This window comes from Vigna radiata, unplaced genomic scaffold (assembly GCF_000741045.1).
Source record: "Vigna radiata var. radiata cultivar VC1973A unplaced genomic scaffold, Vradiata_ver6 scaffold_309, whole genome shotgun sequence".
NCBI lineage: Eukaryota > Viridiplantae > Streptophyta > Magnoliopsida > Fabales > Fabaceae > Vigna > Vigna radiata.
In genome coordinates, this window is record NW_014543822.1 from 298,488 (window position 1) to 307,111 (window position 8,624).

An 8,624-nucleotide genomic window follows, 5' to 3' on the forward strand; every position below is an offset into this window, starting at 1 on the left:
TACAATGTTCTTGAGTTACTAAAGAAAGAATAATCTCATACAATAAGAATATGAGGAATTTAAGATATTTCAATGAGAAAATATTTATAATGTATATAAATTATTCACTCACATAATGAATTACTTGTTATAGTATTCAGAAAGAAGTTCAACATAAAGGATGAGCACATTCAATGCATAACAATATATTAACTAGTATGACATTTCTCTTTTAGAATACCTGATTCATATATCATAGAGAGATCAATATACAATTCATTACATCCTATTAGCATTCTTTCATTCTCATAGAACTATCATCATGAATTAATAATTCTTCACCTGATTCTCCTTACTTCAAACCATACTTTAATATAAAAATTAACAGAGTCATTCAACAATCTCAATCACTAACTTAGCAAGCTATCTTTAGTAAAATACTCACTCAATGACTAAATGATTCATCCAATGAGTAGAGTACTAGAACAAAATGTAGATAAATGTGTTCAACAAGAGCAAACTCACCCAACGACAAATACTCTTCTAACACTCTGTCAAAATTGAATTTGGCTTTCACTTGGTGAGGGTTATAACTCACCCAACAAGCAAATTTCCTCTAACTTTCCATCAAACACGAATTATACACTCATACAATGAGAATTTGACTTGCCCAACAAGTCTGCATAAACCAGACACAAAAATGTTACAACACAAGTTGTACACCTTAGCCTAAATAAGAGTTTTCCTTTTACAATTATAAACAAAAACAATTTAATCAAAATGACTCATTAGAAACTAAATCTATCATTCCACCATTTCAACAAAACCCGAGATCGAATTACCTAATTCAACATAGATATAGTTAATCAATCAATTTTCATTCAATCAATCAAATCAACAATTGTAAAAAACAACTTCAAGAATCAATTCACATAGTACCAAAGAATCAATTTCGACAATAGAAATCAAATATGAAAATGTTTTAATTTTCGGAACCTATACAAGTTCTAATTGGGTTGAAAGCAAGATAAAATAAAATCATTGGACAAATTTTAAAGAATTTTAGTTTTTTTCTCCTTCCCTTATTTCGTTTTTTCCTTCTCATCTTCCTTCTTCTTATGTGTTTTTGATATTGAATAATAATAAGAAGTAAATATTTGAGTATGAATTAAGTATTTTCATCCATTGTTAATTGTTTCGAGTTTGTTCCTCTTTTTTTAGTTTTAATTTTGCTATTGTGATATTAATTTGTGTTTGAGAAATTAAAGTTAAAATTAGGAATCAATGTAATATTAATTTAATAACTAAATATATATTGGATTGAATGATACTGAGACTTATTATATATAATCAGTGTAGTGAATTAATTGAATCGATTAATTGTTGAAATTAGAATTGAATATATAAAAAACTATGATTTTTCATATTGTTTAATTGTTTGAAACTGTGGATCGAGGTATTTTTTTTTTCTTGATTTTGCTTTTAATATTGATTTTTTTTTTCAATTTTTGTTTAAAGTTCTCAATCTCTAAAGATTGAATACAATTGAATATGTATATTGTATTTTATATTACATGTAGAGAAGCTTAGTAATTTTTTATTTCATTCATAGTGAATGTTAGTGGAAAATTCTTATATTGACATGGGACTTTCTTTATAAAATTATGCCTTGGTCTTCGCTAGATTTTGTAAGACAAAGTATCAAAAAATTGAGTCATATCGTTGACAACGTATAATTTGAGGGGTATGACATTGTTTCAGAACGTACTTTTGGTATGTCGTTGGAGACCAAATTATATTTTGTAATGATATTTGGTTTCTTTAAAAATATATGTATCTCTATGCTTGGTGTACTCTAATACTTGTACTTAGAATATCTCTCCATCTCTTTGTAATATTCCTGCAAAATAATTTGGAAAATATTGTTTTGACTGAAATTATATTCATAGTTTTCTAACTTATAAAATGGATTTGATTATAACTATGAATACCGTAAGGTAATTGGACCACTTTCATTTTCTTCTTTTTTTTCTAACATGCTTAATTTTATAATTCATAAAATTTAATCGAATATAGGACCATCAATTGTTTAAAGTTTTTGGACCATTTTCATTTTGTTTCTTTCAAGTGTCTTCATCTACTTTTTTTTTTTCTAACTCGTTAAATGGATTAAAAAACAATAATCAATAGTTTAAGGTCTCTATGGACCAGTTTCATTTTCTTCTTTTCCAATTTCTAACATCTATCATTTTCTAACACATAAAATCAATTCAAATAGCACAATCAACATTTCTTTGGACCATTTTCATTTTCTTTTAAATGTCTATGATGCTTAACTTTTCTAACTCATAAATTGTTCTGAAAGAACAATAGCTATTGTTTTCTGTAGTCCCATATTTTCTTGATGTACCTCCAAAATTTTTCAAACACAATCACACCCCTAATAAAATAAATAAAAGTTGTGTGTGTGTTTGTTTTTTTCAATTTAAGTGTTCGGGATGAACAATTCATAAAATTTCCAAATTCCACAATTTAAAACAAAAATATATATTAAATTTTTACTAGTGCATGTGTGTTATTTTTTATAATAATAAAATTAATAAAATTATTAAAATTATTATTATTCTTATTATTGTAATTATAAAATTAAATATCTATTTTTTATAATTTTATTATATGTAGTTTTTTACTTATTTTATAGGTAATATTTTAAGGGTTAAATATGTTTTTAGCCCCTATACTTTGAAGCGGTTTTGGTTTTAGTCCCTCTTTCAAAGTAAGGTACATTTTAGTCCTCCAATTTAAGGAAACTATGGTTTCAGTCCTCTAAAACTAACACCGTTAAAAATCTGGTGAGCTGGCTAACGTCTCTATCCACGTGGGATGACACCTTTGCTTCCTTTCTGTTGCCACGTGTGGTTCATTCTTTTCTGACATGTGTTAAAGTTTACACTTTCTATTTAGGGATTTTTAGATTGAAATTGGTGTTAAAAATGACTTAGGGTTCGTGCTGGTGTTAAAGAGGAGGACATCATTTCAGCTCAGGTTGAAGGTGAATCGCAAATAGGTGACTTAGGGTTCGTGCTTGTTCTCTGCATTTTGTGTTCGTGCTTGTTATCGGAATTTGCTATCGTACGTGCTGATGTTCGTGCTTATTGTCTGCATTTTCTATTGTAGGTGCTAGTGTTCGCGGTCGTTCAAAATCACTAGCGTGTGCATTTTGTGTGAAAGATCAACGATTCGTTGAAGAATGTAATTTTCTAGTTTTAGTGAAATTTGTATTGTCTGTGTAATGTGCATTGTGTTGTGCATTCTCTGTGTAATGTGCCATTTGACCATGTAGGAAAAATGGTTTTTGACGTCTCTCTGTATCATATGGGGAAGTTCCTGAAGAACAAGGAATTAGAATATGTGGGAGGAGAGATACATGTTATTAGAGGAATTGATCCCGACATGTTGTCATACTTTGAAGCGGTGGGAATGGTTAGAGAATTCAAGTATGATGGAGAATTCAAAAGAAAAGGCAATGAACAACCTTAGACCACTGACAGATGATAGAGAAGCAATTTGTTGTCTAACTATGCAGAGGCAAATAAGGAGGAAGTTGAAATCTATGTTCAACATCTCCAACCCAGTCAACCAGATGAAATTACCTTTCTTACATTTGGTGAGGAAGCAGACGAAGTATGAGTAGAGGTTATGGAGGATGAGATGGAAGAAGAGGTTGTTATGGATGAAGCACATGGTTATGTTGTTGAAGAAGGTGAAGCAGTGGATGAAGAAGATTTTGGTGGGGTGGAGGAAAATGTTGAAGTACAAGACTTGCTCTGAATGACGAAGAGGAAGATGGGAATGTTGAGGGAGAAATGGTGGAAGAGCAATGAAAATAACGGTTTTTAGATCGTTATCAAGCAAGAGCAAGAGGAAGAGGATGAAGAGGGCAATGTCGTTGAGGGCGAATGGGTGGAAAATGTTGATGACAGTGAAGAGGAGAGAATGACAAATCATGATTATGGGTTTGGGATGGACAATGAGACGGTGGAGGAAGAGAGAATAAATATTAATCCAGTTTTGGATAGGTGGAAGAGAATGAGAATGAAAAAGATAAATAAATGTGTGAAAAACAGATTGGAAGATAATGAGGGGGCATTTTTATTAACGAAGAGGTTGGACATCATGAGATAAATGAAGATTATGATACGAATGAGTTGTCTTCAAATGTAGATAATGATGAGGATGTGAGGGAGAATAAGAGGCACTTTCCAAAGTATATAGCAGAAGATATGACGAAGGGCTTCAAATTTAGATTGGGAATGAAGTTTAAGTTTTTGAAAGGTTTTAGGAGTGCGCTTCAGGAGCATAGCATTTTGAATGGAAAAGATGTGAAGTTTGTCAAGAATGATTTGAAGAGAGTAAGGGCAGTTTGTAAGAAGGGGTGTGCTTTGTTATTATGGTTAGCAAGGTAGGAAGTAGCCAAACCTTCAGAGTGAAAACTCTAGTTCGGCACAAGTGTGGAAGGGGTTTTGGTAGCAAAAGTGCAAGTGTAGAATGGATTGCACAGGTTTTGGTTGATAGATTTTTGAATGTAGGAGGCATGATAGTGATCCAAATCATAGATGAAATAAAAAAGTCATATAGTGTTGGAATGACTCATTGGAAGGCTGGAAGAGCTAAGAAAATTGCAATGGATTCTTTAGTGGGTGATGGAGAAAGACAATATGCTCGTCTTTATGACTATGTGGCTGAGTTATTAAGAGTGAAGGCTGGAACCTTCAAGATATTGGTCAATCAACCCCAACCCACCTTGCCACCAAGGTTTGGGTCATTTTACATGTGTTTGGATGGNTGTAANGAGGGGTTTTTAGGTAGTTGCAGATCATTCATTGGGGTAGATGGTTGTCACTTGAAGACAAGTTTTGGAGGTCAGTTGTTAATTGCAGTAGGAAGAGACCCTAATGACCAATATTTCCCACTAGCTTTTGCTATGGTATAAAGTGAATGCAAAGAGACATGGAGGTGGTTTTTGACACAATTGCTTGATGATATTAGAGGCATAGATTGTCAAAGGTGGATCTTTATTTCGGATCAGCAAAAGGTACATTACACTAAAATAATTCCTATGAACTCAAGAAAACAATTCGTTCTGTAATTTGTTAAGAGAATGATGATGCTATAATAGAACATTAAGTAGAAATCTTCTTGTGCTTATCAATTTATTTGCACCTTTATTGGTACGTAGTGGCATCATATATGATGGTATTTTCACCTTTATTTGTCACATTCCTGAAGCTGTTAATCTATTAGCTACATTATGTCAATGTCTTAGTAAAATGCAATTTTTCAAACAGTAAAGTTGTTTTAATGCAAATTTGTTAATTTCTTCCTATGGATTTTAATGTGCAGTTTTTTCTTACTTTGATATTGTAGGGATTAATGTCAATTTTTGATGATATCTTGAATGGGGTGGAGCACAGACTGTGTTTACGCCATTTGTACAACAATTACAAGAAAAAAATTGGTGGAGGCCTACTCATTAGAGACCTTATGATGGGGACTGCAAAGGCAACATACTATAAGGAATGGGAAAAAAATGGGTGAGTTAAAGATTGTGAATGTTGATGCTTTTAATTGGTTAATGACTATACCAACTAGAAATTGGTGTAAACATGATTTTAGTGCATATCCTAGGTGTGATGTGTTGATCAATAACTTGTCTGAGTCTTTTAATAGTACAATTTTAGTGGCAAGAGACAAACCTATAATTACATTGATGGAATGGATTAGGTCATATATAATGAGTAGGTTTGCAAGCTTTAGAGAAAAAGTTGACACATATCCTGGTGATGTTATGCCTAAACCAAGGAAAAGGTTGGATAAGGAGGTTGAAAAGAGAGGGAATTGGCTTCCAGTTTGGGCAGGGGGTTCACAATTTGAAGTAACTCATGGCTTTACAATGGACAAGTTTGTGGTTATTTAAGTAATCACAATTGTAGTTGTTACTTTTGGGATTTGGTAGGAATACCATGTAGACATGCTGTTGTTGCCATTCATTACAAATTAGAAAACCCAGAACATTATGTTCATCCTTATTATAAGAAAGATGCATATAGAACTTGTTATGCTCCTATTATAACTCCTATCAATGGACAACAACTTTGGCCTACATCTGACTCTACACTACTACTACCTCACATTTATAAAACACCTCCTGGGAGGCCAAAAAAATTAAGAAGACGAGAAGTTGATGAATATGTCAACCATTCAAAATTGTCAAAGAAAAATATTGGTACGAAGTGTAGCAGTTGCAATGCATATGGGCACAATGTAAGAAGTTGTAAAAATGGGTAGAAAAGCAAGGTAATTCTTCTTGCTCTTGTTATTTACTACTTCATTTATTTACAAGAATGTCTTATGTAACTTCCTTACCTCTTTCACGGGACACAAAGGATGCCGGATCAACATCACAACCTGGAGGGGATTCAAGTATGCATGAAGGTGGAAGAAGAACATCCTCAAGACTGCCTGGACAAATTATAGGGTCTCAAGCAAGTTGCAATTGATTTCCTAGTGTAGGAATGTGACTTTTTATACTCAATCTGACCCACTTAGGGAGACCATTAGTAGTGGGCACAATATATTTTGGACCACTTGTTTGTCATGTACATTGTAACGCCCCGACAACTTACAGGGACTGTTGACTGCCCCCACACATCACCACGAGGCTTTCCAGTGTGCTTTGTCCTCACTCGCACACTTTCCGGGAAAACTTCCCGAAAGGTCACCCATCCCAGAATTACTCCAGGCTAAGCACGCTTAACCATGGAGTTCTTATGGGTTAGGCTACCGAAAAGTAAATGCATTTTGGTGATATGAGTAGCCAAATCAATTCCTTTAAGTTATCCTTCAACTGTATAGTCCCATACCTATATAGTCTCCAGATCCCTCTCATTCCGGTGTATGTTCGATTCGTCCATGTGCCCCTTCCACTGGAAGCCTGCCAGGAGCCGCTCCTTGTCCATGCCTTTTGCACCGGCGATCACTCCTCGCCCTCGTCAGTGCCCGGGTGTCACATACATTAAAGTAGTCAGGACCACTTGCTATTGTTGACTGAATTATTATGTTATTTATAGTGCTCTGGGACCACTTTTATATTCTTCAATGCAATGTTAATTAAAGTGGTCAGGGACCACTTTTATATTGTGTTATTTATAGTGCCCAGGGACCATTTCCTTACCCCTTTCACTGTGCTTTATTGGGTGCTTTTTTCGATTCTGGAACGTTCTGTATTGATTAAGCATTCGGTGTTGTACTAAATTCGTACCAGACACACTGTTCATTGAATTCTGTTTTGGTGTTGCTTTTATTTATACTTAGCAGGTTCATTGTTTAGGTGGTGCTTTTATTTATACTTATCACAACCACATTGTTTAGGTGCTGCTAAAACCAATATGTTAGAACCAATTCTACAATTAAAATAGCACCTCCATTTACTGTAACAGCCATATTTCAGAAGGTCACTTTTATTCCTATTATCAAGTTGCACCTTGTTCTTAAATGATAACCCTTCTTTAATTTCTTTGGCTATAGTTGAAACACTAACTATCTGTAATTGCTTTAGCTGGTGTAGGATAAAGTCTTCTGCCATGGCTTGGTTTTGTGATTCAAAGTGTGCTTCATAATGTTCCTTCTAGTGTCTTTATCAATTTTAAAGTGATGTTTCAGAGTCATATTGTGTGATTACAGATTAGTTTGAATCCTATGTCGATTTTTGGTGGATGAGTTAGAAACAATTTAGTGATTAATAACAACTGATATGGTCAAATTTTGATTTACATGATTTTAGCCTCCGCTGGCTGCCGGAAGAAGTCATGATTGGTAAAATAAAGTTGCTCCAATCAACATTTTGAGTGTCTAAATTGATTTGTGCAAATTTTTTATTCCAAACCACCAATTTTGGTGTTAAAGAGCAACTCGTACAGTGAAATTTTGATCTGAAAGCTTTTAGCCTCTGCTGGCAGTTTGTACATGTCACAGTTGGTAAAACAAAGTTGTTCAAATCATCACATTAAGTGTCCAAAATCGTTTGTGCAAAATTGACATTTAAACCACCAAAATTTTCAACACTTTTTCTGATAAGTTGCATAATTTGGTGAATTTGTGCTTGTTGTGTTTATTGCGTCAGATTACATCTTAAATTGGTAGTAAAAGCTTGGTTTAGTTGATTAGAAAGAAGTGCACAAATCAAATTTAATCAAAACAGTTTGCATTGGAAAAAACAAGTGAACTAGTGCCAATTCTGATATGCACAAATCAAATTTAATTAGAAATTCTGATGCATACTTTTCAGCCTTTCTCTTAGGAATTTTGTCAAACATTTTTGCCTAGTTTAAAATTGGTTTTGAATTGGCATAAGCTGCAACTTATACTTGTTTCTTGCTTTTTAAATCCACACTAGAGCCTTTCTGAAGATCCTTTTGAGTGTCACCTTTCTTTGGAAACCTTTTAATTGATTGATTTCATTTGCTTGAAAATTTGCACACAAACTGTTTGACAAAAGTCACAGTTGTGTTGTCTGGTTTAGCAGTTTATATGCAGCAGCAAAATTGAATTCACTGGTTTCATAATTCAATTCTCTTGTGGAAACT